Below are 9561 nucleotides of genomic sequence, written 5' to 3' on the forward strand. Positions count from 1 at the left end.
GCTGGATTTATTTAGCTAATTTCGGGTTATAACAACTGGCTCAGGATCACATCCCGGGTTTCTTAGGGGATTGCTGTTGGTATGCAGCTGCCCCCCCCCCCAGTGCCACTGGATTACAGTCACAAGTATCTGTCTGAACAATTACCTTTCTTTCATCTGAATTTCAGGCTCCAGTTCTTTTGGCAACTTGTTGCATAGCACAAAAGGTTTTGTAGAGTTTACCTCAATCTGTTTACCTAGGTTGCTAGATTTGGCTAGTGGGTTTGGTTAGCCTTGTGGAAAATTTCATTCAGTCTCCCTCTGATGAGTTGCTTGAGCAATGTACCAAGGAACATTTGATGAAAATTGCTCAGCATTACTTTGCTGAAGTTGAGCCAAAATGTACAAAGTCAAACCTTTAGAGAAGTACCTGATGGACAGGGGAGGTAAGAGTGGTGTAAGTACTTCAATGGCTGGACTAACATTTGAACATCAGACAGAATTTACTGCTTTTGAAGTTAGAACATGAAAAGGAGTTGGCGAAAAAACAAATACAAAAAGAAACAACTGGAATTAGATGTAAAACTTGGCATTGATTAAGGAAGCTTGAATGTCTGCATTGGCTTTAAATGAGGAAATCGCTGCTTCACATTTTGATGTTGCAAATAACTCGATGTTGTGGAAATGATGTTCAAATTTGATTTTGCTTGTTTGAATGTGTTGCTGATTCAACAAGCCGGCCTGATGAGGAGCAAGCTTTAAAGCTTACTGCGTCCTGTCTATTGAGGACTGTAAAGATTACAACACATTTAAATCAGCTGTCTTGAAAGCACATGAATTAGTTCCTGAAGCGTATCGCTAGGTTTTTAGTAAGCGTGTGACTAATGCTGCCAACTGGTTGCCAAAATACAGAAACAGTTCTGTATCAAAGGTCCCCTGTGGAGTTTTTAATGAGCTAGTAAGGTCTGGAGCAACGTTTTTATGAGTGGGTCACTGTTTTGTTTCTAGCTCATGTTTGAGTGTGTACATACATGCGGGGGAGTGTGTGGGCGACACAATACATACTCCAGCCACTATTCCACTACCCGACAGTTGGTGGCCATGACATGCCTACAAATGCAGCAGTGCACCGGCAAAAGGCAGAAAAGAGTAAGACTGATAGGAAGATTAACATGGAGAGACAAGAAATGCTTTTAACGTGTTTGGTGAATAGTTGGCCATAAAACCGTTAGTGCAGACTTTCTCTTTGGTGATAACCATTCAAGACGATCATGATACTGTTGAAGAAAATTCACTCAAGTCCTTAGTTTGAAGTTTGCTGTAGAGAAGTAAGTTTAATGGTATCCCAGGATACGGTGAGTCAGCTGACACAGAGCGGGTCTGAGGCAGTAGACTAACCCTGAGTGTAGGGCAGGGGGACACTTATACAGTGAAAGACAAAGGGATGGACAACTGTATTTGCATATACCTGGGGTTACAGACATTTGGTCAGACAGGAAAGGAAGTTATAACAAGAGGTAATGTTTATCAGAGGTCTTGTAGTGTAGCACCTTGGTTCAAGTTATCAGGGGGTAGAAGGGGGTCTTGGGCTGGATCAGCATATCCACAGATGGGGCAGGAAGGGCCCTGACCAGATCAGCATATGTATGGATAGGGCAAACAGGGCCCCTAGAGTGAATCAACATATGCACAGGTAAGATGTTGTTAAGACAATGAAGCATGGGGTTATAGGGCTGTTTCTAGGTGCCAGCCAGGATGTATATTTTCTTCCTCAATACATATATTAATGTACTAGATTTACATCCATTTACTATGGCTGATACAACATGGAAGCAGTCAAGAGCAATGAAGGAAAGGCAGAGTTTCTGTTTTTTTTTTGTTGTTGTTGTTTTTTTAGCATTCACTGCTCTTTATTTACCAGTCTAGAAGAAACGTTGCAAGTTCAGCATCAAACTCAGTTCTTTTACCTGCCAAAAGCTGTCTCCGGAAAGCAACACCAGCAAACTTGCTAACCAGCTAGCCCCGGCCTGTCTCATCATTTCCCGATAGCAACGATTGTAACCTCCAATCTGCCCTGGCGACGTAGCGCTGTGTGGTGTGTGGTGTGTGTTACGTTAACCTCTTGGAGCTCCTGGAGCTCTCGTCAGGCAGCAATCACCACCACCTGCTCTCGGCAATAAACAGCATTCGACAGCGAAAACTTAAAAAATAGCTCCTTTAAACACAATTAGCACTGTTGTTTTAGGGTGCACACTGGGTCCAGGTGTAGCACATCAGGCTGATTAGATTCCTGCATTCAGCACTTCAAAAAGAGAAAACTACAAAAAGAAACAGGGACACCTAGTGCCCTGGTGGAGGGGTCGTCACACTAAAGACAAGAATAGTATGGGCTGCGATTGCTTTGTGTGCCGGGATGGCAATGACACCCAAGATTCCTTGGAGGAAAGGAAACATATACAACTAGCAGAGGATGGTTTCGATCCATCGACCTCTGGGTTATGGGCCCAGCACGCTTCCGCTGCGCCACTCTGCTCTTATGGAGCATTGTTGCCAAGGTCTCCTGTTGGATTGAAGCTGGAGGATTTGGGGCGTGGGACTTGCACTGCTGGGATGTTAAAGAGATGATTATAGCATTGTACAGTTGAGATGATGCTTATCCTTTGATCAGAGAGGCACTGACAAACTGTGTTTCTCCCTCCTCTCTGGGTGGTAAGGTGGTAATTAGCCAATGTGACGCACACAGGTACACACACACACGGCAGGGCCGCGTGTGTGTGTACTTTTAAAAATGCAAAGCCTCTTCAGCATGTGCCTGCAGTCACAGTTGTGTGTACCTCATGTGTGCACACGAGTGAGAAACAAGACAAGAGCTTACCTCAGTTGATTTTGTGTTTTCACGTGGCTCACTGAGTGAGTCTGTGTCCTTGTATTTGAATGAGGGGGCGATAAATTCATTTATTTCAGCCGTCAGTGACGACTGGCTGGTGGGAGGGAAATTAAAAACTACTGCATCAGGTAAACACTGGGGTGCATTCTGTGTGTGATTGTGGTAGATGTTATTCTACGTGTGTTTGTGTGTGCATGCCCCTCCTACCTCCTAAAAAGATTAAAAATGAGCAGAAGCAATTAGTATTTTGGGTACCAAAACAATAATAACAACAAGCATCAGACACAAATGCAAACATAAATCTCCACTGCTTAAGAGAATATTACATCGGGTTTAATAATTCAGGAAGAGCTAAAAAAAATGACATACAAAGTAATTATGGAAAGGTAATAAGTACATTTTCCAGGCTTTTCTTGATTTGTTCCACTGAAGCCTCATTTTGAGATGTGATATGTGTTGATTTAACACATTCTGAATACATGGGCCTCTGAATAACTGCAGTCACTTGGATGTCTTATTTTAGTGTTGTGAACATTTTCTGCTGTTGCACTGACTTTTTTTTTATTTTTTTACTTTCTGTTAACAGTAAAACAAACTGTAAACCACAGAATCATGGTTGTTGTTTCATGCACTTGATGTTTGTGCATTGTTTTTTGTGACACATGTAAAATTATTCTTTATCAGAAATGTCACTTCATTTGTCACAACATGATGCACCCAGGGTTTTCACAAGGTTACAATGGCTGTAATGTTCACACTAAAAGATAATTAATCTGAGATAGTGTGATCAGTTATTACTTACATCACTTCAATCATCAGTCAGGAGAAGTAGTTAATTATTTACATGTATAAATAGAAAATAAGACGTTGTTGAGCAAACAGAGAGCCTAAGATCAGGAGGTACTGACCACTAACAGCCTTAATGTCAGCCATGTTGGTGGCACCCAGTGCAACAAAATCCTGTCTTCAAGAAAACTAAACAAACCCATTGATTCCTGACTATGAGCCTGATTTACTACGATCCCAAATAAAATAAAAAATAAAATGAAATTTGATCCGATGGTCTGAATTATTTTTCCTCCTGTCATTCCAAAAATGTTAATGCAAGTAAGAAAAACTCTACGTACTCTTTCATTGTGCCCATGTGTCCTCCTCGCCGCAATAACAGCAGCCATCTTTGCACAATGCTGGGCTGATCAGCATCTTCCTTTCAAAAGTATTATATACGCACACAGTCACAATCACCAAAGTTACTTTCCGGCTTGGTAAATCACAATGCATGTGCTAAATTAACCTATTTGCATTTTCTCCTCCCAGTATTTTGCACACTAGGGCGGAAACGCCCCATATTGCATATTCATTAAGGCAAACGTACTAAATGGACAGCATGTGTTGTCTTGCACATTTGAAAGATGCAATCCTCAGTGCACACAGTTAGTAGGTGCATGCACCTTTGTTTTGTGGGTGATATCAATCTTACATGCGTTTTTTTACACACGCAAACCTTAAAGTACCTTCAGTGGCTAGCTAGCAACTAAAAACACACATGTAAAGACAACAACTTTTAAATTACTCAAAGGTGAATTCCTCTGAAAGCAGCTTAAAGTAATGAAGTGTTACTATGATTAATAACTGCAACCTGATTACTAGATCACTCAAGTAATTTCTTAAACTACTTATTATTGATTAAAGCACTAAGTCATGTATGACTGTCCAGCGTTGGCCTCACGCAGCTGTCACGTTGACATGAGAGCACACAAACCACACTAACTGATTTCAGACTGGGTGTACTGGTTACAAGATTATTGGAACACTGCAGTCCAACATAATCATATATATTCCTCATACTGGCTGCGCCCTGAAACCCACTCCACACTTGTTGGTGTAAAACCTTGTTTGAAACTTGTTTGCAGAGCTCTACCTCTCCACGTGTGATCAAGAGCCCTCTCAGCTAATGCATTTGAACATGACCACTTGACTACCTCTGCATTTGAGTTCAAATGAGTGTGCCATTGTTCAGCTGCTGGTCACTGGCATTCAAAAACATCTCTAAAGATTTTATCACTCTTTATGTGATCAAACAGCTCATTTTTTATACACGTTGGTGTAAAGTTTTTTTGTAGGCTGCTGGAGTTTAATTCTCTTGCACAGTGATGTGTTTTATGTTTATGTTCTTCTACAGTGAGGGCAAATATAACTGTATTTCTTCTGCATTTCTTTTATTCGCGTTAAGAAATGTGCAATTGCAGGAGCAAACTATTCAGTGTGTACAATCAATTTATTCACACAGAGCAGATTAAACTAGCAGCATATGGATGGGACTATTTGACTGCCCGTGCATTTTAATTGCAGGGAGAACTGAAGCAGAACGTACAATAACTCACCTGTCATCTCATTTCAGTGTGCAAATATTGTCTTCACTCACACAGTGTTAGGATCATAATATCCTATAATTTCCAAGTTTTCAAACCTAGGAAATGTGGTTTTCATAGTTACAGTTTTATTCATGTGGTGTTCATATTAATGCTGTTGGTTGTGGCAATGCAAAAGACAAGGGGAGCACTCACAGACAGGAAGTGTTTAATTCAAACTTGACTTTGACATTTTATTGTTTCATTTAGATTGAATCAAGATCTTCTGACTGTTGAGCTGTTGGAATCCTGATGAGAGAAAAAAGGGAACAATATCATGTTGATATGTCCGTCTGAGTGGCCTTGGATTCTATGTTTGTGACAATGAGCTTAGCAAGCAGTGGTGAGGTTATTTGGGTTTATGTGCAAATTTTTTCAGTTTAAAAGGAAAAAAAAAGAAAAACAAACAAAAAAACTACAAACTCCTCTGCACATTTTTGAGTTTAAAGACTAGGTCAAAACCTAGTATATGGCTGGACCGCCTGTGGTCAAATGCTGATTTTATAACTGCAACATCGTCTGACAAAATCACCAAACACATAAATTAAAGGCAAAGACTGAGCTGTGATTTTGGCTGTATTTACTGTCAAATGATCACTCAGAGAGAAAGTTAAAAGAGACTGACTATCTTTTTTTCAGGTTATTTTTGAGGTTTTTTCCTTTATTTCAGTTATAGTGAGAGAGAGACGGGAAAATCAGAGAGAGAGAGAGAGAGAGAGAGAGAGAGAGAGAGACTGGAACCTGGGAAAAAACTAAGACGTCTGGGATCCACAATAGTTTAGCCTATATTTACTTCAACTCCAGAACAGCATTTCTATTTTCTATTAGACTGCTAGTGATTTAGAAAATAATAATAAATCATAGTAAATTTCATAATAACAGGTTATTTTCTAGGTTGCTCTAAATTTGTAAAATGTCAGAAAAAGCATTTAACGTTCCCAAACTTATAGAGAACTGAGGTTATGCAACTCAACAAGATAATTGTACATTTCAAGAATGTCAAACCTGAGAAAAGTTACATCAAACAGAATGAAACACTCGCATCAGCTCAAGCACATTTACCACCAAATGCTGGGTATGTCGTAAACTCAGACATCGACACATACAAGCATGTACACAATAAAAAAAAACGAATTGATAGGTGAGTGAGAATTAAAACTACACTTACTGAGATAAAAGAGGAGAGAGCTCATATTCCTTTGCTGATTGAATCTGTGGCCAGTTAATTGGGTCTTTGTATTTATAGTGAAAAGTAAATCTGTGGACCACACGTTTCCTCTGAAGGTGAATCTCACTTTAACGCTTGACTTTTTGTACTGTCTGTCTTTATTCCCTCAGGCAGCCAATGTACTGACTGTACTGATGTTAGCTAGAGCTGTTTGCTATGTGACAATGTACGCACTGACTCTATGCAGAATTAGAATTACAGAGGGGATTGGAGGGGTTTGACCCCCCCCCCCCCAGATTAAGACTTGGACACACCACATATTCATGCTGGGAAGAATCTTCTAATATGATTTCATCATTTCTTAACCTCGTCTGCCTGCCTCACGCCCATCAGTAGCTCGCCTCCTTAAGTCCTGTGCATCGCTCAGACACTGTAAGTGTCAGCAGCTAACTGTCTACATCCTTTAATATACTTTACTTTCTTACCCTCTGACTTTCTTAATTGGATTGTGTCGATTACCAATGAATGAACAATAATGTTAGCTATAGTTTTTAACTTTTGCCTTATGTTACCCTTTAGTTAACTAATGTTAACTAGTTTCTAACTGTTTCCAGTTTAGCTAATAGCTGTCTTGAGTCTTTCATTCTCCTGGCACTCTTGATTTCTGCTCGGCTTCTCTGCAGGTGGTCGTGCAGAGGTGTTATCTGCCGGCGTCTCTTGCGGGTTGATGCGAATTAAACTTTAATGCTCTTCACTTTGGCTGGATAACATTAGAGGAGACTGGCATTGAACAGATGAGTTTATGACTCTAAAGAGGGACAGAAAGAAAGACTATTTCATACAAAAGCGGAGCTGTTTATTGTACAAAGATACTTTTGTCAGCATTATTATTTGACATGGTTGTTTGTCTGGTTGTGTGAGGTGTGGGTGTGTGTGTGTGTGTGTGTGTGTGTGTGTGTTCATGCATGGCACAGAGTCCAGCATTCACACCTCAGTGATAATCAGTCCTTTTGTTGTTACTTTTTCTATATAAGAAACAATAGACGGAGTCTCATTGTTTCAAACCTGAGATTTTGCCCCTGTTCTCCAGTTTGCCTGGTGTCCAAAAAATTCACAGCATTTCAGGAACTTATCAACTCATAAAATTTGTTTCCAAGTGTTTGAGTTTTGTTCACAATCAGTCCTGATTGTCACACTTCCACACAGGTGATCATCATCATGAGCTCAACCCACATTGTGTTCATGAGTGCTCATGAAAAGGCCATTTTGATAGATTGTAGATTACTGTAGAAAGCACTGTTAGTCATCAGTCAGAGAGCAATGAACACATTTACACCTAAATGACAGGTTTTATACACACAAAGCAAACTTGTGGGTGTGTGTCAAATGTACCTGTGATTCAAATTAGAGGGTGTGAATTACGTGTGGCTGTAAATCTTGTGTTAGGTATAATGTCATGTTGGTGCAGCCAAAGACTTACATCACAAAATATGATTTGTCTTCTGCTGAGGCGACGGTAAAGACATAATGTGTTGTTGCGATAGCGTCGAACCGTCACACTGTGGCAATTAACTTGTGACACACTCTCCATGAGGCATCTTTGATTATGTTAGTTCCTTTTCATTTAAATCAAAATGAGAAAGAGGTAGAGAGAATGAGGAAATGAGTCATATGAAACGTAATAACTTACACACACAACTTGGCCATTGCTGAGAGACAGTTACAATGTCTCTTTCTCTCTTTCTCTCTCTCTTTCTCTGTGTATGTGTGTGTTTCCCTGCTGAATTTAGTTTAGGTAAAGGTGTGCAAATTCTCCATCTGTTGGCACAAAAAAAATCCTGTGGCCACCTGAGTCCAGTTTTAACATTACAACCCTCGACCTTCTCTATCACTTCTGCAGAACACACACACACACACACACACACACACACACACACAGTACAATCTGATTCCATCCATAACAGTATTTCTGTAGACTGTCATGCTTATTTCCCCCGACAGAGATGGGAAAGTAGAACATTCTCAGTCTGACCAGACTATATTGTGCAAGGCCATGAAAAACAAATACAGAACTTATATTTCCTTGTGAAACAAGTCAGTGCTGGGGATATCCAATTCAGGCCTGAAATAGGACAAGAAACAGCGGTTCAGAGCAAACATTGAGTTTGTAATCTGAAGAGTACACAGTCCTCATGTTCGGTTAATACTTCAAACCTCTAATTGTCCAATTTGAGAAGGTGGAATCAATGAATGCTTAACAAAACACCCCACCACTTTGGTCCAGACTGAAATATCTCAACAACTATTGGATGGATTGTCATACAATTTTGTAGAGACATTCATTGCTCCCAGAGGATGAATCCTGCTTACTTTGCCAATCCCAAGACATTTCCTCTAGCACCACCATGAGGTTAACATTTATGGTTTTGAGCCAACTACATAACGGATTGCCATGAAATGTGGGACAGACATTCGTGTTCCCAAAACTGGATGAATTGTAATACTTAGGGAAGGGATCACCTTCCTTTTGCATCTAGTGCCATCATCTGTTCAACATTTTAGATTTTTCCAATTATTTGGTTTGTGACCAAATACCTGCAAAACTCAAACAAAGCTGTGTAGAGTTTAAACCGTAGACTCCTCTTCACTCTGTTGTGTAACAGAAAGATATTTTGCAGCAATGATTTACTGACACTGGATTTTCTTGTTGACTGTCAAAATAAAGTGTGACTTTTAATTTATTCTGCTATCAAGTTGTTGCAGCTCCATTCTTTTCAGAGAATGAAGGAGATAAACTTTTCTGTGGGAGGCGAAATTGGAATTTGAAGTCAGAAACCGTCGTTCGTGAATGTGTGTGTTTGTATGTGTGTTGCATGTGGGTTGGCCCGATACTGTGCACGCAGCAGTAACAAGGGCAAAACAGCCTCGGCGTAGCGAGGATCTTTTTTTGTTAAAATATCTTTGTTCACTCTCTTGGTGTTGGGAAAGGCACAGAGAGACTCATTAGAAAACATTGACTTTGCTTTCCTGGAAGTACAATTAAAACCAGCCAAAAAAAAAATAAAAAATCACAGGCCAGCTACAGGAAAAAGACACCCACATAATGAAGCCATATG

At 40.0% G+C, this 9561-nt stretch overlaps 1 non-coding gene across 1 annotated transcript; it reads right to left on the minus strand.

Annotated features, from left to right (window-relative positions):
• Positions 1-2440: 2440 nt before the first annotated feature.
• trnam-cau (transfer RNA methionine (anticodon CAU)) lies at positions 2441-2512 on the minus strand. The gene has a single exon. It is a non-coding gene; the product is annotated as a tRNA-Met (tRNA).
• Positions 2513-9561: the final 7049 nt, after the last annotated feature.

This window comes from Seriola lalandi, unplaced genomic scaffold (genome assembly GCF_002814215.2).
Source record: "Seriola lalandi dorsalis isolate HSWRI2012SDOR001 ecotype SW California unplaced genomic scaffold, Sedor1 jcf7180002054933, whole genome shotgun sequence".
In the NCBI taxonomy this organism is placed as follows: Eukaryota; Metazoa; Chordata; class Actinopteri; order Carangiformes; family Carangidae; genus Seriola; species Seriola lalandi.